Source organism: Hemitrygon akajei, chromosome 14 (assembly GCF_048418815.1).
Source record: "Hemitrygon akajei chromosome 14, sHemAka1.3, whole genome shotgun sequence".
NCBI lineage: Eukaryota > Metazoa > Chordata > Chondrichthyes > Myliobatiformes > Dasyatidae > Hemitrygon > Hemitrygon akajei.
Window position 1 is genome coordinate 1,441,501 of NC_133137.1, and position 25,744 is coordinate 1,467,244.

The following is a 25,744-nucleotide window of genomic DNA, read 5'->3' on the forward strand; positions in this document are numbered from 1 at the left end:
CTGAGCTCTGAACCTTCTTCTTCTTCTTCTTCTTCTTCTTCTTCTTCTTCTTCTTCTTCTTCTTCTTCTTCTTCTTCTTCTTCTTCTTCTTCTTCTTCTTCTTCCGGCAGTTTAGACGCATCTAGGCGTATTACTGTCATCTGCAGGATGTACATTTAATTACAGAATTTCAAGAAACTCAAATTCTCAAATATAAGCTAGTCGCATGTAGAAACAGAATAATAAAATTTTCATTCAGAAGGTGGTTCACCTGGTGGTCAAACAAAGATTTAATTGAAAAACAAAATACATTTAAGTCAGACAACCTCTTGAACAATATTCTTCTTTCAATTTTATATCGATTACAATTCAGCAAAACATGCTGAACTGTCTCTGGACTACCACAGTCACATAATCCAGTAGAATGTTTTCCTATTATCTTTAAGTAATAGTTTAGCCTACAATGCCCCAACCTAAATCTTGTTAATTTCACCATATCTCTATGATTTAAAGAGTAACAGTCTGAGACCTTTTAAACTAGAGGGTGACTCGAAAAGAAATGCCTTCCCTTTAATTCATTTTTCCAATCCTCTTGCCATTTCTTCTCTATGCCTTTTTTTATCCTACTTCTCAATTCTGCTCTGCCTAGGGGTATTCTAATTCCTACTTGTCCACTCTGTAAGGAAGACTTTGCAATGCCATCCACAATTTCATTTCCCTCCACCCCAGCATGCCCAGGTATCCATGTAAATCTAACTTCACAACCCATCTTCCCCACTCTAAACAAAACTAAGAGACTCTCAATAACTATGTCAGGATGAGCTTTTGTTTTATTCCCTTTTATAGCCTTTAAGGCAGCAGCAGAATCTGAACAGATGATAACCCTGCATGGTTGAGAGTCTTCTATCCACCATAAGGCCCAGAGGATTGCTAATAATTCTGTTGCAAAGACAGAAATATCATCTGAAACCCAGTGACCAATCTCAACTCCAAGTTGAGACACATACATCCCAAATCCTGCCTTACTGCTTTCTGGGTCCACTGAGCCATCAGTAAAAATCTTCAGATAAGATCCCCATTTTTTATTTAAATATTCATTTACGGTCAACACTGTTGAAATTGCTCTGCTTCCTTGAAGTTAAAAAAAGAGGAATAGGTCTACTTCTGGTTCTGGCAAAATCCAAAAAAGAATGGGTGACAAGTAAATTTGGTCAGCTATGTCTTCCTCAATCAGTTTCAATTTCACAGCCCAGATAATAACCAAATCTAAAAATAGATATCTTTTAATTTTACTTTTGCACTCCGACGTCTCCTGCAAAAGACATTTTGATGGACAGCTGTGATTGAAGCCATTTAGTTTTACCCAATACTGCAGACCCAACTTAACTTGAGCACTGAACCTGAGTTCAGGTGCTCTTTAAATATCAATATTCTGGTGCCAAAATGAGCCATTAATTAGCAGAGTGGGCCTGAACTTTTAAAGGGTCCACACAGCTACCCATACCCTGAAGAACTGGAGCATCTGAACTTCAGAGGCTGGCACATTCGGATACATACCAGAACAGAATTCCTGCTACGGCTGATTCCTGATGGCCTTAACTGTTCGGAGTAATGTTGACAGCAATCATGGATCAGTGCCAAGTCCAAGGTGTCCCTTTCTGGAACCCAGCACCATTCCTCAGCTCCATCCAAACCCTAGCCAGTCAATGACTAACAGCCAAACACCCCGAACAGTTTGTGAATTCAGAAGTTTCTTTATAGATAGAAACATAGAAAACCTACAGCACAATACAGGCCATTTGGCCCACAAAGCTGTGTTGAACATGTCCTTACCTTAGAAATTGCCTAGGGTTACCCATAGCCTTCTGTTTTCCTGAGCTCCATGTACCTGTCTAGGAGTCTCTTAAAAGACCCTATCGTATCCACCTCCACCACTGTCGCCAGCAGCCCATTCCATGCACTCACCACTCTCTGCATAAAAAATTACCCCTGACATCTCCTCTGTACCTACTTCCAAGCATCTTAAAATTGTGCCCTGGAGTGCTAGCCAGTTCAGCCATGGGAAAAAGCCTCTGACCATCCACACGATCAATGCCTCTCATCACCTTATACACCTCTATCAGGTCACCTCTCATCCTCCGTCACTCCAAGGAAAAAGGGCTGAGTTCACCCAACCTATTCTCATAAGGCATGCTCCCCACTCCAGGTAACATCCTTGTAAATTTCTTTTGCGCCCTTTCTATGGTTTCCACATCCTATAGTGAGGCAACCAGAACTGAGCACAGTACTCCAAGTGGGGTCTGACCAGGGTCCTATATAGCTGCTACATTACTTCTCGGCTCCTAACTTCAAACCCATGGTTGATGAAGGCCAATGCACTGTAAGCTTTCTTAACCCCAGTCAAGCTGCGCAGCAGCTTTGAGTGTCCTATGGACTTGGACCCCAAGATCCCTCTGATCCGCCACACTGCCAAGAGTCTTACCATTAATACTACATTCTGTCATCATATTTGACCTACCAAAATGAACCACCTAAGACTTAACTGGGTTGAACTCCATCTGTCACTTCTCAGCCCAGTTTTGCATCCTTTCATTGTCCTGCTGTAACCTCTGACAGCCCTCCACACTATCCACAACACCTCCAACCATGGTATCATCAGCAAACTTTCTAACCCATCCCTCCACTTCCTCATCCAGGTCATTTATAAAAATCACTAAAAGTAAGGGTCTCAGAACAGATCCCTGAGGCACACCACTGGTCACTGACCTCCATGCAGAATATGACTGTCTACAACCACTTTTTGACTTCTGTGGGCAAGCCAGCTCTGGATCCACAAAGCAATGACCCCTTGGATCCCATGCCTCCTTACTTTCTCAACAAGCTTTGCATGGGGTACCTTATCAAATGCCTTGCTGAAATCCATATACACTACATCTACGGCTCTACCTTCATCAATGTGTTTAGTCACATCCTCAAAAAATTCAGTCAGGCTCATGAGGCACGACCTACCCTTGACAAAGCCATGCTGACTATTCCTAATCATATTATACCTCTCCAAATATTCATAAATCCTGCCTCTCAGGATTCCTCCATCAACTTTATGGTTAAGACTTGCTCCCCATCAACAAATTTGTGTGGCAGCGGGGCTGAATGGCGATTGGGCTAAAGGACTGGTACCCACGTGTTTCAACTTGAATACATGGAGGGTGGGATTGATCTTAAGTTCCTGGGGAGCTGTTAATTGTAAGTTACCACATTTACTTTTTTCAGGACCTTGAATGGCCCAGTGAACTTAGATGCCAGTTTCCTTGACTCCACCTAAAGAGGCAAATCTTGAGTAGACAACCAGACTTTATGCCCATGCTGCAAATCTCATCCCTGTCTTCTCTTACTGTTGGCCTTCAGCTCAGCCTTAGGGGTAGAAGCCAACAAAATCTCCCTCAGGCTAGTCCACTTCTCCTTGCAGTGCCTGACAGGAACTTCAGCAGCAGGACAGCCTCCTGCTCTGGAAAGAATGGTGGCGAATATCCAAATTTGCATTCATACAGTGACATCCCATTGCAGAACGTTGTAATGTGTACAACCTTTGCCCAATTCAAATGATCGCACCATTCATCTGGTCTTTCTGAGGCCAGGTATCCCAGCATTCACTCCATAACTTGGTTCACCCTCTGTGTCTGACCATTGGACTGTGGATGAAACCCAAAGGAAAGGCTCGCTGCAGCCCTGATCAGTGTACAGTACCTTTTCCAAACATGCGGAGCTAATTGTGGACCACAATTGGGCACAACGTCCACTAGAAATCCGTGGACCCAGAAGACCTGATGAAGAACAATCTCAGCCGTCTCCACTGCCAATGGTAGTTTGTCCAGTGGTATGAATTTGTAGGCTTTCGAGAAGTAATCTACATCACCATGATGATGGTTTTCCACTTGGAAGATAGAAGACCCGGGACAGAGTCCATGGAAATGTACGTCTGGAATTGGTAGAGGGTGAAGGAGCCCCTGAGGTAGGTACACGCCCCCTTGTTCCAGGCGCATACCTCACATGCTTGCACATATTGTCGGACTTCTTTCGCCATTCCAGGGCACCAGTATCTTCTCTTAATGATCTCAAGATTTCTGTCAACCCTTGGGTGAGCAGTCATTGTAGATGTGTGCCCCCTTTGAAGAACCTTAGGCCTGACAGAACTTCAAACTACTAGATGACCGGGAAGACCATTCTTGGGAATCTCCCCTTGTGACTGAGCTCTATGTCGATTCCCTAATGAATGAGCTCTATCACCTTAGTCTGGGGCAAAAGTGACGGTAGGCTGCTCCTCTTTATGGGTTTGTAAAACCAATGAGACAAGGCATCTAGTTTTTTTATTCTTTGACCTCGATCAATAGATCAGAACAAAACTGAACCATTTAACGAAAAGAGAGCACCTGACCTGCCTGGAATTCAGCCTTATGGCCTCATGACTATAAGCCAGATTTTTGTGATCTATCCACAAAATAAAAGGGTTCTTGGCATCCTCAGGCTAGTGACGACATTCCTCCAATGCCAACATGGCCGCAAGCAGCTTCCTATTTCCGATATCATAGTTCAGTTCCAGCAGGGATAGACATCTGGAGAAGAACATACATTGGTGCAGCTTATTTTCCAAGGGTGTCCACTGAAATAAACATGCTCCCACTCTGACATCCGAAGAGTCCACCTCCACAACAAAGGGAAGGTCCGGATTAGGCGAGACCAAAATGGGAGCTGTGATGAATCACTGTTAGAGTTCTGCAAAAGCAGCGTCCGCTTCAGTAGTCGAAACATCAAACTGAAAACTTCCCTTCTTCACCATGCAATGATTCTCCTTTCCTCCCAGTTCATAGAAGGGTTATGTTTGGACAGCCAAGGGTGCCCAATTATCAGGGGTATGTGAGGGGAATCTATGATATGAAAACAAATGTTCTCCCTTATCCTCAATTGAAAAACCGATGTCTACTGCAGGATCTGCCCAGACCCAAGAGGACATCAATCCAGGGCAGATGCGGTTATGGGTTGGCACAACTCCTGCAGTGTTATGTTGAGCCAACAGGCTGTCCCCAAGTCCAGGAAATTACCATCTGCCCCAGCGTCCACAAAGCCATTTACTTCTCACTGGTTTTTTCCCAAGGAAATCTCCATCTCCAGCATGACACTGGAATCTGTAGTATTGGGAGTAATGACTGCTACCATCACAGTCCTCCTGACACTGAACAGTCTTAGCAGGCAGCCACAGTGTTGGATATTCAGCCCACAGGTAACCTGCTTCCCTGCAGTAGTAGCAGCAACCTGGACTCCGACACTGGGATTTCTCATCAGAGGAAAGTCTTGTGCGGCCGATTTGCATTGGCTCGACAGGGTCTTGTGCAGGAAACGGACTGGTCATTGTACAAGGTCAGAAATGGAACTATGATGCAATGAGGCCACTTTTGGGCTTGCCTTCTTCAACCTCTTGTGACAGTCCCACTTTTCTGTTTTCTTCTGTTGCTCCACCTGCCAATTATTGAGGCAGATGAACTAATCATTCAGAGTGTCAAAGTCCTCAACCAGCTCTCCCAAAGAGAGGACATCCTTTAATTTGCCTCAGAATCCATGGCAGTACAGAGTGGCTAAAACCTCCCCGTTTCAGCCAAAGTCTGAAACTCAATTACGTAGTCAGTGGCTGACCAACTACTTTGACGCACCTTCATCAGATGGTCCAAAGATCTGTTAGCTCCGGCGATTTGGAAAACATTCCTCATGGTATTCATGAATTTTTACAAATCAGAGCAAATTTACTTTCTCCGCTCCCAATGTGTGGTGGCCCAGGCCAGAGATCTCCTGGTCAGGAGAGAAATCATGAAGGCCACCCCTTTCCACACTCCATAGTAAACTGGAATAGCTGAGTCAAAAACCAACGAGCATTATGTGAGGAAACCACGACAATAACCTGGGTCACTGCTAAACCTCTCCGAGGTTGGAAGCTGGGCTGACTCCTCAGTATGACCAACGACCTCACACGAGTGATTCTGGCTTTCTCCCAGTGACAGTTGCTGCTTGGTGACCTGGAAGTTGTGTATCTTCAGGCCGTGACTTGAGATCTCACTGGCTGACCACAGCTGATGAGAAACTCCAATATACTGGTGCAAATTGGCTGCGACAAGAGGCCTTGGTGAGGATGGTAAGGACACGAGTGCTGGGGTATCTGAGACTAGAATCGAGACATGATTTCAAGACTGAGACAAGAACAAGATTCTTTGCTAGATGCTAGACAAGAACTTGACAAGACCAGATGAGAATGCAAACGCAGACTGAACCAACGTTGGGTTGACGATTGAGCACCGAACCTGAGTTCAGGTGCTCTGTAAATGTCCAAACCTTGACACTAAAACATGGCCGCCAGTTAGTGGAACCTACCAGAATCTTTAAGGGGACCACACCTGCTATACATACTCTGGAGAATCAGAGTGTCTGAACCCCGGAGGCTGACAAGGTTGGGTGTGTACCGTAACACTCTATGTATGTTAGCTTCTTCCCTGTAATAGCATGAGCTTGTAGTTTGCTAAGCAGCCTCATGCATGACACCTTGTCAAAGGCTTTCTGAAAATTCAATAACAAAATACATTGATTCTCCTTTGTCTATCCTGCTTGTTATTTCTTCAAAGAATTTGAACAGATTTGTCAGGTGAGTTTTCCCCTTTAGGACACCACACTGAGTTTGGCCTATTTTATCAGGTGCCTCCAAAAACACAGTAACCACATCCTCAACAATCAACTCCAACATCTTCACAACCATTGAGGTCAGACTAACTAGCCTATAATTTCCTTTCTTTTACCTGTCTTCCTCCTTAAAGAGTGGAATTACATTTGCAACATTCTATTCTTCCATAACTATTCCAGAATCTATTGATGCTTGAAGGTTAATAACTAATGCCTACACAGTCACTTCAGCCACATCTTTCAATACTCTGGGGTGTACACTATCTGGCCAAGGTGACTTATCTACCTTCAGACCTTTCAGTTTCCTGAGAATTCTTCTCCCGAGAAATGGTAACTTCACACACTTCATGACCTCTGATACCTGGAACTTCCTCCATACTGCTAGTGTCTTCCACAGTGAAAACTGACACAAAACACTTATTCAGTTCATCCCACCACTTCCTTGTACTCTATTTCTACCTCTCCAGTATCATTTTCCAGCAGTCCAAAATCTACTCTAACCTCACTTTTACTCTTTATAGATCTAAATAAACTTTTGGTATCTTATTTAATGTTATTGGCTAGCTTACCTTTGTATTCCATCCCTTTCCTCTTTATGACTTTTTTAATTGCCTTCTGTTTTAAAAGCTTCCCAATCCTCTAACTTCCCATTAATTTTTGTTCCATTATATTTTCTCTCATTGGGTTTGACTTCCCTAGTCAGCCACAGTTACATCATTCTGCCTATAGAATATTTCTTCTTTGGGGTGTATCTATCCTGCACCCTTTGAATTGCAGACAGGAACTCTAACCAATACTGCTCTGCTCTCATCACTACTAGTGTCCCCTTCCAAACAACTCTAGCCAGATCCCCTCTCATGCCTTTGTAATTCTCTTTACTCCTCTGTAATACTGATACCTCTGACTTTAGCATCACCCTCTTAAATAGCAGGGTGAATCCTATTATGATCACAGGTCCCTCAGGGTTCCTTTACCTTAAGCTCTCAAATCAATTCCAGTTCATTGCATAACACCCAATCCAGAATAGCTGATCCCCTAGTGGGCTCAACCACAACCGCTATAAAAAGCCATCCTGTAGGCTTTCTACAAATTTCCTATCTAGGGATCCAGGACCAACCTGATTTTCCCCAATCTACATGCATATTGAAATCCCCCATGACTATTGTAACATTGCCCTTTTGGCATGCATTTTATATTTCCCATTGTAATTTGTAGCCCACATCCTGGCTACTGTTTAAAAGTCGGTATATAACTCCCATCAGGGTCTTTTTACCCTTGTAGTTTCTTAGCTCTAACCATAAGGTTCTACACTTTCCAATCCTATGTCACCTCTTTCTAAGCATTTGATTTCATTTCTTACCAATAAAGCCACCCCACTCCCTCTACCCACCTGCCTGTCCTTTCAATACAATGGGTATCCTTGCAAGTTAAGCTATAATCTTCCTTCAGCCATGATTCAATGATGCCCACAAAATCATACATGCTAATCTCTAACGCTACAAGATCATCTACTTTATTCCGTATACTGCATACATTCAAATATAACACCTTCAGTCCTGTACTTATCACCCCTTTTCAATTTTGTCCCACTTTTACATTGCGACTCATCCTGTTGACTGCAATTTTGACCTATCATCAGCCTGTTCTTGCTAGCAGCCTCACTACACTAAAACAAAAACAGAGCTGCCCCATCCTCAGCCCTATCACTCCAGTTCCAAACCCTCTGCCAAATTAATTTAAACAATCCCAAACAGCTCTAGCAAACCTACCCACAAGGATATTGGTCCCCTCAGATTCAGGTGTAACCCATCCCTTTTGTACAAGTCGTACCTTCTCCAGAAGAGATCCCATGATCAAGAAATTTAAACCCTTGCCCCCTGCATCAGTTCCTCAGCCACACATTCAGCTGCTAAATCATCCTATTCTTACCCCCACTGGCACATGGCACAGGCAGCAATCCAGAGATTACTATCCTGGAGGCCCTGCTTTTCAGCTTTCAACCTAGCTTCCTGAAGTCTCTCTTCAAGACTTCCTCACCTTTCCTACCTATGTCATTAGTGCCAATTTGTACCAAGGCTTCTGGCTGCTCATCTTCCTGACCTCCCTAACCCTGGCACCAGGGAGGCAACATACCATCTGGGTGCCTCTATCATGTCCACAGAATCTTGTCTCTGTTCCTCTAACTATGGCATCTCCTTCCACTACTGCAGTTCTCTTCAACTGTCTCCTCCTCTGAGCCACAGCGCCAGAGAACCAGTCGTGGCTGCTCCCCCTGGTATGTCGATCCCCTCAACAGTATCCAAAGTGGTATGAAGGGAACAGCCACAGGGCTGCCCACTGTGGAGGAAGGTGGAGGAGGAGTAGTAGTGCTGCGAAGAGCTGAGTTTTTCATCTTCAATCAAAGACGTGTGTGAAGCCGCCTCTTCTTCTCAAGCTCTCATTCAGAGATTGGGCACAATTCAAACATCGATAACTGTTGTGAAATGTTGCTATTTTACTCTTCAATCATAGATCTGTGTGAAGTCACCTCTTCTCACACTCTTTTTCACTAATTAGCCACAAAGCACTGCTTTTTTCATATTCAGTCATGAATCTGTGTGAAGTTGTCTCTTCTTCTCGCCCTCCCGTTCAATGATTGGGTGCAATTCAAACTCCTTGCAAATATTATGACAAGAATATATAAACTCTGTACTCTAAAAATTTCACTTTGAAGGCCTTCTACTTACCTGTGTCGCCACCCACAGCTCCAATCTGCTAATTAAATTTGCAAATGATACTACATTGATTGGCCTTTTCTCAAATAATAACTAGGCTGCCTACAGAGAATAAGTCATCACCCTGACACAATGGTGTCAAGAAAACAACCTCTTCCTCAATGTCGCCAAAACAAAGGAGCTAGTTGTGGACTACAGGAGGAACGGACACAGGCTCACCCCTATTGACATCTATGGATCTGGGATTGAGAGGGTGAACAGTTTCAAGTTCCTTGGTATACACAAGGATCTCACTGGGTCTGTGTGGTGAAAAAAGCACAACAGCATCTCTTTCACCTCAGACAGTTGAAGAAGTTCAGCATGAGTCCCCAAATCCTAAGGACTATCTACAGAGGCATAATTGAGAGCATCCTGACTGGCTGCATCACTGCCTGGCATGGGAACTGTACCTCCCTCAATCACAGGACTCTGCAGAGAGTGATGCAGACAGCCCAGCACATCTGTGGATGTGAACTTCCCACTATTCAGGACATTTACAGGTGTGTAAAAAGGGCCCAAAGAATCATTGGAGAACAGAGTCACCCCAACCACAAACTGTTCCAGCTACTGCTATCTGGGAAATGGTACCACAGCATTAAAGCCAGGACCAACAGGCTCTGGGACAGCTTCTTCCACCAGGCCATCAGACTGAATAATTCATGCTGACACAATTGTATTTCTAAGCTATATTGACTGTTCTGTTGTATATCTTACTGTACATACTATTTATTACAAATTACTATAATCTGCACATTGCACATTCAGATGGAGATGTAATGTAAAGATTTCTACTGCTTGCGTATGTGAAGGATGGAAGAAATAAAGTCAATTCAATTCAATTCATTTACCAAGGAAACCTTTGCCAGAAAACGACCTCTCCCAATCCACACTTGCCAGATCCTTGCTGGTTCCATGAAAATTGGCCTTTCTCCACTTTAGAATCTCAACCTGAGGACTTGACCTTTCTTTCTCCATAATTACCTTGAAATGAATGGCATTACGATCACTAAATGTAAAGTGTTCCCCTACACAAACTTCTGTCACCTGCCCTGTCTCATTCCCAAATCAAGTATTGCACACTCCCTCACTGGGATTTCTATGTATTGATTAAAGAAGCTTTCCTGAACACATTTGACAAATTCTTTCCCATTCGGCCCTTTTACAGTATGGGAGTCCCAGTCAATATGTGGAAAGTTAAAATCACCTCCTATAACAACCTTATGTTTCCAACGGTCTGCAATCTCACCATAAATTTACTCCTCTAGATCACACAGACTGTTGGTTCTCTATAATATAATCCCATTAACGTGGTTATACCTTTCTTATTCCTCAGATCTACCCATTAAGCCTCACTAGACGAGCTCTCCAGTCTGCTCTGACGAAGCTCTGCTGTATAATATTCCCAGACTCCTAAAGCCACTCCTCCCCCTTTAATACCTCCCTATCATGTATAAAAAAACGGAACCCCAGAACATTAAGCTGCTAGTCAAGCAGTCCTCCAACCAAATTGCACTAATGGCTGCAATGCCATAATTTCACGTGCTGATCTACGCCCAAAGTGTTATGAAATGCAACCAACCACACCAGATTCTGGGGTTTAGACACTCTAACTTTTCGGAGTATGGATAGCTGGCATAACCCATAAAAGATTTTGGACCATCCTGCTAATTGGTAATCATGTTTTGAGCCACGAATTCAGTATTTAAAGAGCACCCAAACAGAGCCTCAGTGTTCATTTGTAAACTCTACTTGGATTATTGCCTCGCATCTTATTACATATCCAGTTCTCGTTTCAATCTAGCCTCGTGTCTCGATTCCGGCCTCAATACTCCAGCACTAGGGTCCTTGTAAAGGTCTCTTGTCATAGTATGATTGAGCCAGCATAGATCCAGTGGGGCTTCAGATTCTTTCATCCACTGCGGCCCAGTGACAGTTAGAGGATCTCCAGACAGAACCTGGAGGTAAATGACCTTCAGGCCGCAGAGTTACATCGGAGTACCTGCAGAGTACAAGGAGGAAGCTAGATATGCTCGGGTGAGGCTGGCAGTCACTCTGCAGAGTCGGTACACTTTCCAGCCCCAGAGAGATCTTGTCATGGCTTCCTCACTCAATGCTATTTCTGTTCGAATTTCAGCCACCCTGGTTCCCCTCGCAGTGGGAAAAAGTGGCCTTCATGATCGCTCTCCTCACTGCGAGAGGCTCCACTGGGCTACCACACATTGGGAACAAAGGGTGAAGATTTGCACAGATTTAGAATTAATGGCCACCATGAGAAAGGTAGTTTATCATCCTGTCGATGCAAACAGAGCCTCAGACCATCCGACGAAGCTGCATTAGGGAAGTTGGTCAGTGACCGACTATGCTTTCGAGTTCTGGACTTTGGCCCAAGAGAGTGGTTGGAACTTGGAAGCCTTGGCCACTCTATACTGCCACAGACTCATGGATGAACTAAAGGATGCCATTGCCTTGGGAGAGCCAGCAGGGGATTTAGAGGTCCTTATCGACCAGTCCATGCACCTCAACAAGAAGAGCTACATCAAGAGGCCGAAGAGAACTAGCTGAGCCTAGCCTCAACCTATCACTGTTTCACCTCATTACTTTGGACCATGACCAGCCTGTCTCCCGCTCAGGCCTCAGTCGAACCTATGCAGATCAGTTACACAAGGCTCTCCACCGATGGGAGGTCCTGGCAACAGAATCAGGGCTGCTGCCATTACTGTGGAGAAGCAGGATACCTGCAGGCCAAATGTTCAAAGCTGCAGCCATCTATCAGGTGTCGGGAGGACTGTGACAGTAGCAGCCAACTCTACTCACTCAAGTGTCACACTGAAAGTGGAGATCTCTTAGGGGATAACAGAAGATAGGTTAAGGCTTTGTGGAATCTGGTGTAGCTGGTAGTTTCCTGGACTTGGGGACTTCTTGTTAGTTCAACCTACTGTTGCGAGGGTTGAGCCAGTCCATGCCCACAACTGTCTTGGATGGCCATCCACTAGGTTCAGCAACAGACATTGGTCTTGCAGATGAGGATTGAGGATCATGTGGAGAACATGAGTTTCCACATTATTGACACACCACTCATACCCCTGATCCTTGGGCACCCGTAGCTGTCTCAGCATAACCCTCTGTGAACTGGAATTAAGGGAGAATCAGTGCTTGGTCCAGTTATTGTAAGAGGGTATGCTGGTGTTCCAACATCCAAACCCTCCTGAGACCATCAACCAACAATTGGACAGACTTCAGTGTGAGCTAACTCGAAGTCAAAGGGATCCTGCCACCAGGTCCTGGTGAAGGAAACATAGACCCTTGGAACCTGTTCCTGCAGGTGCATGGACCATCTGTAACACTTTGTTGCATCACCTGTGGAAACAAGGGATTCAACTGACCTAGGGAGGAAATTTAGAGATTGGTCAAATCACCCCTACCACTTAAGAAGCCTCAGGAGTTGTCCTCGAAGGAGAGTTCAGAAGAACTTGCATCACCCAGACCAGTCAAACTTCTTTCCATATACAAGGACTTAGAAGAAGTCTTCAGCAAAGGAAAGGCCTTGACTCTTCCTCCACACCAACCCTACGACTGAGCTATAGATCTTCTGCAGGGCCAATTATACGTGTTCTCAGGCCCAGAGAGAAGCACAATGGAAGGGTATATAAAGGAGGCTCCTGTTTTGGGATTCATTCATCCCACCACCTGACCAGCTAGCGCTAGCTTTTTCTTCATACAAAGTAAGGATGGGAGCCTGTCACCATGTATTGATTATAGAAGATTAAAACACATAACAGCCAATAATGGTTACCCCTTTCCACTTATGAATACTGCCTTCAAAATTCTCCAAGGGTCAAGAGTATTTACTAAGCTAGACCTGCACAGTGCATACAATCTGGTCCGTATGAAGGAAGATGATGAGTGGAAGACTGCATTCAATACACCGACAGGGCACTACAAGTATCTGGTTATGCCCTTCAGTCTTGCGAACACTCCAGCAGTTTTCAGGCTTTTATAAACTATCTGCTCCGGAATACTCTCCATAAGAATGCCTTTGTCTACTCGGACGATATCCTAATCTTCTTGAAGTCCATGGAGGAGCATGTTGCTCACATCAGGGACATTTTAAAGAGGCTTCTAGACATTGGAGTTCATGTTAAGCTGGAGAAGTCCAAATTTCACGTGACCACTGTTTCATTTCTTGGTTTCATCATCTCCCAAGGCAATCTCAAGATGGACCCTATGAAGACACAGGCAATCAAAGATTGGCCACAACCATCCAGTGTTAAACAAGTACAAATAGCCCTGGGGTTTGCAAACTTTTACCAGAAGTTCATCAGGAACTTCAGCTCTGCTGATGGCTCTAAATAAGAAATTCATGGGCCCCCTTGTCTGAATTACTGAAACAGAGGCTGCTTTTGCCCAGCTTAAACAGTGGTTCACATTATCTCCCATCTTGGTTTCAACTAACCTGGACCTTCCCTTTGTTGTGGAGGTGGATGTCTTGAACTTCGGAGCGGGTACGGTGTTGTCTCAGCGGTCACCTTTGGGTAGTAAACTGCACCCATGTGCATTCTACTCCAGGCAGCTATCCCCGGCAGAGAGAAACTATGACACCAGGAATTGTGAGCTACTAGCAGTTAAATTGGCTTTGTAGGAATGGCATCTCTGGCTTAAGGGGGCCAAGAACCCCTTTATTGTCTGGACAGACTACAAGAGCTTGGCTTAAATTCAGGAGGCCAAGAAACTGAATTCCAGACAGGCTAGGTGATCTCTTTTCTTTAACCATTTAAACTTTGTCCTTTCTTATCAACCAGGGTCAAAGAATCAAAAACCAGATTCCTTGACTCACCAGTTCAAAACTGAAGGAGATGAGCAGCTTACCACTATTTTTCTGCAAGCTAAGGTGATAGCATGAATCCATTGGGAGATCAACGGGCTCATTCACAAGGCCCAGACACAAAGGGGTTTCCAAAGAATGGTCCACCCAGGTTGACCATCTGTCCCAAGCTCCAGCAGGTCACAGGTAATCCTGCAGGGACATTAATTGAGAATGACCGCTCAACCAAGGATTGCCAGGACTAGTCCATCAAGAGAAGATACTGGTGACCCAGAATGGCAAAAGAGGTTTGACAATATGTGCAGGCATGTGAAGTGTGTGCCCAGAACAAGTAGCACTGTACCCAACCTCAAGGGCTCCTCCATCCTCTACCTGTTCCAGAAAGACCATGGGCACACATCTCCATGGACTTTGTCGCAGTTCTTCCACCTTCCGAGGGGAAGACCGTCATCATGGGTATTGTCAATCGGTTTTTCAAAGGCCTGCAAATTCATTGCCTTGGACAAGCTATCACCTGCAGCAGAAATGGCCAAAACAAGTTTTCAGAATCCATGGTTTTCCAATGGACAAAGTCATGGATTGTGGTACACAAATCACATCATGTTTCTGGAGGACATTCAGTAAACTAATTGGGGGCAACAGTAAGTCTCTCGTCTGAGTTTTTCCCACAATCCAATGGCCAGATGGAGCAGGTCAATCAAGATTTGGAAGAAACCCTAAGATGCCTGATTTCAGAAAGACCTGACACGTGGTGTGACCATTTGATGTGGGCAGAGGTTGCCCACAACAACTTACACCATTATGTGTATGGGATGTCACCATTCAAATGTTATGTTCAATGTTCAAATGTTCAAAAGAGTGGGAGGCTGAGGTTTGGGTTCCTGTGTTCAAGGATCTCATCCAATGCTGCAAGCAGAAATGGACTAGGACAATGCAGCATTTGCTGGCCTCTAGCCGGAAGTCAGTGAACCGCCTTGCAGTCTGGGCAACAGGTCTGGCTGGCCTCTCTGGATGTGCGTCTCTGGATGGAGTCTAGAAAATTGGTGCTCAAATTCATCGGACCCTTCAAGATTCTTAAGGAAGTAAACCCAGTGGCTTACACCCTGCAGCTCCCCAAAACCCTGACGATCAATCCCACCTTCCATATCTCTAAATTAAAACCTGTTAGCACCAGCCCCTTAGCCCCACCACCATCAGCCCCGACACCACCCAGGTTTATCGATGGAGAACAGGTCTTCACAGTGAGAAGAATTATGAACTCATGAACTGTTCAGGGTGGTTGGCAATACCTTGTTGACTGGAAAGAATTCAGACCCGAGAAAGCATGCTGGATGCCTGAGAAAGACATCTTGGATCTGGTTCTCATCCATGGCTACCATCATTGTCTCTCCGAGCAGCCAAACTTTAAGCAGTTGGTCATTGGGGAGGAGGTCCTGTTGAGAGATGCACCAGTTTCTGGGGTTTAGATGCCCTAATACTCCAGAGTATCCATAGCTGTTATGGCCCCTTAAAGAGTTCAGGGCTTTCCCACTAATTAGCAAACATATCTTGGTGCCAAGAATTCAGTATTTAAAGAGCACCTGAACAGCGTCTCAGTGCTCAATCATAAACTCTACTTCGATTATCGCCTAGCATCTCAAGTACTCAGTTCTTGTTTCAACATAGTATCATGCCTTGATTCCAGTCTCAGATAATCCAGCACTAGGGTCCTAAACATACTTGACAAGGTCTCTCATCACACTAAGTTCATCCAACTTTCCTACAATAGTCCTTGCATTGAAATACATGCAACTCAGATATTAGCCCCACCATGCTTGAACTTTCAGTTCCTGAATTTTAATGTAGGCTTAACATCTTTCCCCACAACCACTCCACTGTTCTGGCATTCTGGTTTCCATACCTCTACAACTCTAGTTTAAGTCACACCCCCCCCCCCCCCATACAGCACAAGCAAACCTTCCCACTAGGATATTAGTCCCCCTCCAACTCAGGTGCAAACCATCCCTTCTGTACAGGTCCCACCTTCCCTGGGGAAGAGCCCAATGATCCAAAAATCTGAAGGCCCTCTCTCCACACTAAATCCTTAGCCATGTGTTAGACTGTATAATCTTCCTTTTCCTGGTCTCAGTAGCACGAGGCACAAGTAACAAATCTGAGATCAACTACCCTGGAGGTCCTGTCCTTTAACTTAACTCCTAACTCCCTGAACTCACCATCCCTCCTACCCATGTCATTGGTACCAAAGTGGACCACGACCTCTGACTGCTCACCTTCAACTTAAGAATGCTGTGGACTCGACCTGAAATGTCCCTGACTCTGGCACGCAGGAGACAACAAACCTTCTGGAAATCTCGTTCTTTTCCACTGAGCTTCCTTTTTGTTTCCCTAACCCCCTATCACTACTGCTTGCCTCTTCTCCTCCCTTCCCTTACATAAGAACATAAGAAATAGGAGTAGGCCATCCAGCCCCACCATTCAATAAGATCATTGCTGATCTTTCAATAAACTCAGCTCTATCTACCTGCCTTTTCCCCATAACCCTTAATTCCATTACTATGTAAAAATCTATCTAACTGTATCTAAAATATATTTAGTGAAGAAGCCTCAACTGCTTCTCTGGGCAGAGAATTCCACAGATTCACCACTCTCTGGGAAAAACAGTTTCTCCTGTTCTCCCCTTTAAATCTTCTCCCCTGAATCTTGAGGCAATGTTCCCTAGTTCAAGTCTCACCTACCAATGGAAACAACGTTCCTACTTCTATCTTATCTATCCCTTTCAAAATTTTGTATGCTTCTATAAGATTCCCTCTCATTCTTCTGAATTCCAAAGAGTATAGACCAGGCGACACAGTCGCTCCTCATAGGTTAACCCCTTCATCTCTGGAATCAACCTGGTCAACCTCCTCTGCACTGCCTCCAAAGCCAGTATATCCTTCCTCAAGTATAGAGACCAGAACTGCACACAGTACTCCAGGTGCGGCCTCACCAGTACCCTGTATAGTTGCAGCATGACCTCCCTGCTCTTGAATTTAATCCCTCTAGAAATGAAGGCCAACATTGTTTGCCTTCTTACTAACTTGTTGTACCTACAAGCCAACTTTTTGCAATTCATACATAAGCACTCCCAAGTCCCTCCGCACAACAGCATGCTGCAATCTTTCACCATTTAAATAATAATCTGCTCTTCTATTATTCCTTCTAAAGTGGATGATCTCTCATTTACCAACATTGTATTCCATCTGCCAGACCTTGGCCCACTCATTTAAACTATCTATATCCCTCTGCAGACTCTCCACATCCTCTGTACAATTTACTTTTCCACTCAGTTTGGTGTCATCAGCAAATTTTGCTACACTACACTCAAGTTCCGTCTTCCAAATCATCAATGTAAATTCTGAGACACAGATCCAGACTAAGTGCCAGAGACCTGACCACTGTGGCTTTCCTCTGTTAGGTCATTTCCCTCAACAACATCCAAATCATTATACCTGTTGTTAAGGTGAATGGCCACAGGGGTGCTCTGCACTGGCTTTCTATCCCCCTTCCCCCTCCTGGCAGTCACCCTGTTACCTATATCCTACACCTTGGGTGTAGTATACCTCCCTGTATCTCCTGCCCATCAACATCTCAGCCTCCCGAATGATCTGCAGTTTCATCTTCTTCCAGCTCCCACTCCTTAACATAGTCTGTTAGAAACTACAGCTGGATGCACTTCTTGCAGGTATAGTTATCAGGGAAACTAGAGGTCTCCCTACCTTCCCACATCCCGTAGAGAAGCATTCCAGTATCCGATCTGGCATCCCCCACTGCTCTAAATATGCAATAAGAAATAAAGGAAAAATTAATGATACTGCCTGACCTGCTGAGTTCCTCCAGGGCTTTGTGTCTATTGCTTTGGATTTCCAGCATTGGCATACTTTCCTCATGTTCAAGTCAGGAATCAAAAGTTTAAGTGTGGTACAATAGAGCAAGTGGGATTAAGGAGGGAGGGGTGGCATAACTAGTCAGGGAAAATGTCATGGTAGTGTTCAGTCAAGACAGACTGGAGAACTTGTCTTTCACTGGTGAAAATGAGGAATAAGAAAAGGCATGACCCCATTAATGGGACTATATTATAGACCACACAACCGTCTGCGGATTCAGAAGAACAAGTTTGTAGAGAGATCGCAGACTGTTGCAAGAAACACAAGGTGGTTACAGTAGGTTATTTTGAACTTTCCAAATATTGACTGGGAGTCCCACACTGTTTGGTGGGATAGAGTTTGTCAAACGTGTTCAGGAAAGTTTCCTTAATCAATTCACAGAAGTCCCAACGAGATGGCCTATCAGGGAATGAGTCACAGCAGGTGACAGAAGTTTGTGTAGGGGAACACTTCACATCTAGTTATCATAATGCCAATAGTTTCAAAGTAAATATGGAAAAAAGATAGACTGAGATTCCATATTGGAGAAAGGCTGCTTTTGATGGTGTCAGAAAGGATCTGGATTGGGGTAGGCAGTTTTCTGGCAAAAGTGTATTTGGTAAGTAAGAAGCCTTCAAAAGTGAAAATTTAAAAGTACAAAGCTGGTATGTGCCTGCCAGAATGAAAGGTAAAAAATAACAGGTTAAGGGAACTTTGGTTTTCAAGAGATATTGAGGCCCTGGTTTAAAAAAAAATGGAGTTGCATAGTAGGTATAGGCAGGTAGGAACAAATGAGGTAAGTATGGAGTATAGGAAATGTAAGAGAATGCTTGTGAAAGAAATCAGGTCTAAAAGAAGGTGTGTTGTTGCCCTAGCAGACAAGGTGTAGGAGAATCCTAAGGGTTTCTACAGATATGTTATGAGCAAATGGACTGCAACAGGCAAAATCGATCATCTGAAAGATCAGAATAGTAATCTATGTGTGGAGCCAAAAGAGATCTTAAATAGATTTTTTGGATCAGTATTTTCTCAGGAGATGGATGCAGATTTTTTAGAAGTGAGGCAAAGTAGCAGCGTGGTCATGGACTCTGTACAGATTAGAAAGGAGAAGGTGTTTTCTTTCTTGAGGCAAATTCAGGTGGATAAATCCCAGGCCCTGACAAGATTTTTCTTTGGACCTTGTGGGAGGCAAATACAGAACTTTTAGGTGCCTAGCAGATATATTTAAATCATCCTTAGCAACTGGCAAGGTAGTGGAGGATTGGAGGATAGCTAATGTTGTTCTACTCTTTAAGAAAGAATAAACCAGGAAATTATAGGCCAGTGAGCCTGACATCAGTAGTGGGAAAGTTATTGGAAGATAGTCTAAGGAACCAGATATATGAGTATTTGGATAGACAGGGATTGATTAGGGATAGTCAGCATGGCTCTGTGTATGGTAGGTCATGCCTAACCAATCTTATAGAGATTTCGAAGAACTTGCCAGGAAATTTGAAGGCAAGGCAGTGTATGTTGTCTACATGGACTTTAGCAAGGCATTTGACAAGGTCCCACATGGGAGGTTGGTCAGAAAGGTTCAGTTGCTTGGCATTCAAGATGAGGTAGTAAATTGGATGGACATTGATTTTGTGGGAAAAGCCATAGAGTGGTAGAAGATGGTTGCCTCTCTGACTGGAGGCATGTGACTAGTGAAGTGCCACAGGAAGTGGTGTTTATCATCTGTATGAATGATCCGGATGATAACGTTGTTCACTGGATCAGCAAATTTGCAGATGACACCAAGAATGGCAGTGTAGTGGTCAGCGAAGAAGATTATCAGAGCTTGCAGTAGGATCTGGACCAGCTGGAAAAATTGGCTGAAACACAGCAGATGGAATTTAATACAGATCTGTGCAATGTGTTGCACTTTGGTAGGACCAATCAAGGAAGGTCTTGCCCAGTGAATGGTTGGGTACTGAGGAGGACACGTCCATAATTCATTGAAAGTGGTGGCACATGTAGACAGGGTCATAAAGAGAGCTTTTGGCACATTGGCCTTCATAAATCAATGTATGGAGTACAGGAGATTGGCTGTTATGTTGAAGTTGTATAAGACATTGGTGAGGTCTAATTTGGAGTATTGTGTGCAGTTTTGGTCAGCTGTGTGCAGGAAAGATGTAACTAAGGTTGAAAGAGTTTAGAAAAGATCTACAAGGATGTTGCTGGGATTGGAGAACCTGAGTTAAAAGGAAAGATTGAATAGGTTAGGATTTTATTCCTGAGAACGTTGAAGATTGAGTGGAGATTTGATAGGGATATACAAAAATATGAGGAGTTTAGATAGGTTAAATGCAAGCAGGCTTTTTCCACTGATGTTGGGTGGAATTATAACTAGAGTTTATGGGTTAAGGGTGAAAGGTGAAAAGTTTAAAGAGAACATGTCAGGAAGCTTCTTCACTCAGAGGATTGTGAGAGTGTGGAACCAGCTGCCAGCATAAGTGGTGCATGCAAGCTTGATTTCAATGCACAAGAGAAGTTTGGATAGGTTTGTGGATGGTAGGGATATGAAGGGCTATGGACACGGTGCAGTCCGATGGGAGTAGGGAATTTAAGTGGTTCTTTTTAGACTAGATGAGCCAAAGGGCCTGTTACTGTGATGTATTTTTCTAAGACTCTCTGACTCATACATCCAGCTTGTAGCATAGTTGGGGTGAGAATGTGGTGTATACGAATGTCAGTCATTACATTGTAAGTACTCAGCCTCATAATAGCAAGGAATAAAGAATTCTGTTCTTGTTTGTCATTTACAATAATCGGACAACTGCACAGCCAGAGGTAATCCAATTTCTGACTCACTGTTTATGTAGTTAGCAAGGGTGGGAGAGGCTCTGGGAAGATTTAGAATTAAAGTCTGGAATGAAGGATTCCCATTGCAGCTGCATCTATGCGATACAACTATATATGCAGTGCAATTCTAATTAAAACTAACTGTTGCGTAGTCTCATCAATCTCAGAGATGAGTGTAACAGTACACACTGACTGAATTCATCTTTGGTTGCCAATTGTAGCATCGTTTTAAAGTGCAGTGAGTTCAGAGGATGACTGAAATTCTGCAGATATAGTGAACTGTGAAAATGGGAATAATGACATAGAATAAGTAAGTGCTGTGAACACAGCTGTGAGGAGATGTATGAGTGTCTCCATTCATTTTCAAAAATGAAATTAGTTCAAATGGAAAGTATTAATTTTTCTACTTGTTGCCTCTGGGATCCTCTAGGATTGATTTAAGTGATGGTTCCTTTACCGCATGTAGTGTTGCAAACATATCCGTCCCGGGTGTGCTTATTGCATCATCATGAACACTAGCAGTAGCACAGTCATGCATTAGTTAGCACTTCAGTCTCATGGCTCCAGGGACCTGACCTCGGGAGCTGTCTGTGTCACCTCTGTGATGTATGGCTTTCCCATCGATGCTCTGGTTTTCTCACACACCCAAAACCACGGCCACTCTAAATTAATACTTTGGTCACTGTAAATTAATCCTTAAATAGAAAGAATCAAAGGGGAATAGGGAGAATACGTTGTCAGGCTGCATTGAGGAAGAGAGCAATGGAATGAGCCTCATGAAATCACTCCACTGGGAATGGCCCAGGACTGAATGGGAGGGAGCAGGGATTGGGAGTCTTCCCAATGTCAGGATAATCAGGGAAGACCATGTGGTCTCCTCAGATGCTGTCTGATACTAGGACCCCCTCAACTGAGCCCTGCCCTCTTCCCAATACTGCCATCTGGTAGGAGGTACAGAGGCCTGAAGACACACACCTCAAGGTTTAACAACAGCTTCTTCCTCATTTTCATTGTGTTCCTGAACTGACCTGATGAACCCTAACATCAACTTAGACTATTTTTCTCTCTATCAGTCTTCACCCTTACAAAATTTTATTGATGCACCATAGAAAGCATTCTATTTGAATATAAAACCATTTGGTATGACAACTGCTCTGCATGTGACAACAAGAAACTGCAGAGTTGTGTTCACAGCTCAGCACAAAATGAAAACCAGTCTCACCTCTATGGACTCGCTTTATCTTCCCACTGCCTCAGTAAAGCAATCAGCACAATCAAAGACCCCACCCACCACAGACATTGTCGCTTCTCCACTCTCCCATTGGGCAGAAGATACAAAAGCCTGAAAGCTCATATCACCTGGCTCAAGGACAGCTACTACACAGCTGTTATCATTTACTCTTGAATGAACCTCTTTTACGATAAAATGGACTCAGCCTCACAATCTACCTCATTATGATCTTGCAGTTTAATCATTTACCTACACTGCACTCTCTGCAGCTTTTAGAATTTATTCTGCATTGTTATTGTTTTCAGTCCTGATAAAGTATCTCAGCCCAAATCATCAAGTTTATTCATTTCCATAGATGCTGCCTGACCCTCTGTGTTCCCCCAACATTTTATGTGAGTTGCTTTGTAATTGTTTTACCTTGTTGTGTAATGATTTGATCTCTGTAAACAATATGCAAGACAAACTTTTCACTGTATCTTGATACGTGTCAATAATAAACCAATTTCAATATTTTGTTGTATATTTTTGTGCAGGTGTATGTTGTGTATAATTTACATTGTTAAATTATGTTTGTTGTCATCTTTTAACATACTTTGCTGCCAAAAAAAGGTCATTTTCATGTCATTTCTACCTTTGGTATCCATACCAAGAGATTACTAGTGATTACCTGTGTGTGTGTGCAAGTCTGTGTATGTGGGTCTGTATGTAGGTCTGCATGCAATTGTGTGTATGGCTGCATATGTGGGTCAGTGTGTGTGAGTCTCTGTGTATGCATATCTGAGTAAGTGGGTCTGAGTGTGTCTGTGTATGTATGCCCTGCTCTGCAGCCCTCCCCCACCCCATCTCCATATGTACAAATACACCAGAGATGATAAATTCCACTTTAACTCACAGTGAATCGCAGGACTAAAGGCATTTAAATATGCATAGCATTCAGAATAAGTTGGATGAACTTGTAGTATAATTAATTAGTTGGTATGACGTTGTGGGCAGCACTGAGTCATGGCTGAAAGAAGGCCATAGTTGGGAACTTAATATCAAAGGATATACTTCATATCAAAAGGACAGGCACTAAGGCAGAGGTGGTGGTGTGGCTCTGTTGGAAAGAGATAGAATTACTCCTTTAGAAAGAGGTGATATAGGGTCAGAAAATGTTGAATCTTCGTAGGTGGAGTTGAGAAACTGCAAGAGTAAAATAACCATTATGGGATTCATATATAGGCCTCCAAATAGCCAAGATGTGGGGTTGAGATTGCAAAGAGAGCTGGAAAGGGCATGTAATAAGGATAATGTACAATAGTAATAGGGGACTTCAATATATAGACAATAGACAATAGGTGCAGAAGTAGACCATTCGGCCCTTCGAGCCTGCACCACCATTCTGAGATCATGGCTGATCATCTACTATCAATACCCGGTTCCTGCCTTGTCCCCATATCCCTTGATTCCCCTATCCATAAGATACCTATCTAGCTCCTTCTTGAAAGCATCCAGAGAATTGGCCTCCACTGCCTTCTGAGGCAGTGCATTCCAGACCCCCACAACTCTCTGGGAGAAGAAGTTTTTCCTTAACTCTGTCCTAAATGACCTACCCCTTATTCTCAAACCATGCCCTCTGGTACTGGACTCTCCCAGCATCTGGAACATATTTCCTGCCTCTATCTTGTCCAATCCCTTAATAATCTTATATGTTGCAATCAGATCCCCTCTCAATCTCCTTAATTCCAGCGTGTACAAGCCCAGTCTCTCTAACCTCTCTGCGTAAGACAGTCCGGACATCCCAGGAATTAACCTTGTGAATCTATACTACACTTCCTCTACAGCCAGGATGTCCTTCCTTAACCCTGGAGACCAAAACTGTACACAATACTCCAGGTGTGGTCTCACCAGGGCCCTGTACAAATGCAAAAGGATTTCCTTGCTCTTGTACTCAATTCCCTTTGTAATAAAGGCCAACATTCCATTAGCCTTCTTCACTGCCTGCTGCACTTGCTCATTCACCTTCAGTGACTGATGAACAAGGAATCCTAGATCTCTTTGTATTACTCCCTTACCTAACTCTACACCATTCAGATAATAATCTGCCTTCCTGTTCTTACTCCCAAAGTGGATAACCGCACACTTATTCACATTAAACGTCATCTGCCAAGTATCTGCCCACTCACCCAGCCTATCCAAGTCACCCTGAATTCTCCTAACATCCTCATCACATGTCACACTGCCACCCAGTTTAGTATCATCAGCAAACTTGCTGATGTTATTCTCAATCCCTTCATCTAAATCATTGATGTAAATCATAAACAGCTGTGGTCCCAATACCGAGCCCTGTGGCACCCCACTAGTCACCACCTGCCATTCCGAGAAACACCCATTCACCGTTACCCTTTGCTTTCTATTTGCCAACCAGTTTTCTATCCATGTCAATATCTTCCCCCCAATGCCATGAGCTCTGATTTTACCCACCAATCTCCTATGTGGGACCTTATCAAATGCCTTCTGAAAATCGAGGTACACTACATCCACTGGATCTCCCTTGTCTAACTTCCTGGTTACATCCTCGAAAAACTCCAATAGATTAGTCAAGCATGATTTGCCCTTGGTAAATCCATGCTGGCTCGGCCCAATCCTATCACTGCTATCTAGATATGCCACTATTTCATCTTTAATAATGGACTCTAGCATCTTCCCCATTACTGATGTTAGGCTGACAGGATGATAGTTCTCTGTTTTCTCCCTCCCTCATTTCTTAAAAAGTGGGATAACATTAGCCATTCTCCAATCCTCAGGAACTGATCCTGAATCTAAGGAACATTGGAAAATGAATACCAATGCATCCGCAATGTCCAGGGCCACTTCCTTTAGTACCCTAGGATGCAGACCATCTGGACCTGGGGATTTGTCAGCCTTCAGTCCCATCAGTCTACTCATCACCGTTTCCTTCCTAATGTCAATCTGTTTCATTTCCTCTGTTACCCTATGTCCTTGGCCCATCCATACATCTGGGAGATTGCTTGTGTCTTCCTTAGTGAAGACAGATCTAAAGTACTTATTAAATTCTTCTGCCATTTCTCTGTTTCCCATAACAATTTCACCCAATTCATTCTTCAAGGGCCCAACATTGTTCTTAACTATTTTCTTTCTCTTCACATACCTAAAAAAGCTTTTGCTATCCTCCTTTATATTCCTGGCTAGCTTGCATTCGTACCTCATTTTTTCTCCCTGTATTGCCTTTTTAGTTAAGTTCTGTTGTTCTTTAAAAATTTCCCAGTCATCTGTCTTACCACTCACCTTAGCTCTGTCATACTTCTTTTTTTTTAATGCTATGCAATCTCTGACTTCCTTTGTCAACCACTGTGGCCCCTTTCCCCCCTTTGAATCCTTCCTTCTCCGGGGGATGAACTGATTTTGCACCTTGTGCATTATTCCCAAGAATACCTGTCATTGCTGTTCCACTGTCTTTTCTGCTAGGATATCCGTCCAGTTAACTTTGGCCAGCTCCTCCCTCATGGCTCCA